Consider the following 910-nt stretch of genomic DNA (forward strand, 5'->3'; position numbering starts at 1 on the left):
CACGTATATAGGTGTGCGCCCGCGCGTGTGATAAAATGTGTGTAATGTATTATAGGTATTATACATGGATAGTGTACATATTTTTTCCGGATGATAAACAAGATGTATACAGACCTGTTGCAAGCTATATGTCATATAACATGCTATTATGATATCTTACATACACACCCGTATACATGCGCACACACACAGTATGTAAAATATCATAATGTATACCCTATAATGTGTGTGCATATACATATACACACACAGAGGCACTGGAAACGGTTAGAAAATAGGAAATATTGTAATATTTAAATATAGGACAGCAATATATATATAAAGTTAAACTATGTAAAAAAAGATTATAGTAACGCCCCCACCCTTAAATGTGATTTTATATATGTGCAGGTATACTATTCCCGGCCCCCCCCCCCTTTTGAATTTAAAAAAAACCCTCTTCCTCACGTTTCCCCAAGCGTCTCATTTGCCCAGCGAGTCCCTAGGAGGAGCTGGCGATTCCCACCTGTCCATACCAGGGCTGCACACAACAAGATAATGACAGTCCCAGCAAGGGGGGGCAAACCACCTCACACTGCAAGGAGGCTTTTAATCAAGCCCTCTGCAGTAATGAGCCAGGACACAGCCTTGTCTGTACTCCAGCGAATTCCTGTCTGCAGACAACCAATGCCTGTAAATCCACGAAACCTTGAGAGAGAGAGAGAGAGAGAGAGACAGACAGAGAGATTACACACACACACACACACACACAATGTATGTATAAGCAGATGCACATACACACACTTGTACTTATGTATATGCACACACAAATGTATGCGTGTATTTGTGCGTGCACACACACACACACACACACACACACACACACACACACACACACACACACACACACACACTGGTTAATATATCTATA

Source organism: Gavialis gangeticus, unplaced genomic scaffold, assembly GCF_001723915.1.
Source record: "Gavialis gangeticus isolate Ggan-Ray unplaced genomic scaffold, GavGan_comp1, whole genome shotgun sequence".
Classification (NCBI taxonomy): domain Eukaryota; kingdom Metazoa; phylum Chordata; order Crocodylia; family Gavialidae; genus Gavialis; species Gavialis gangeticus.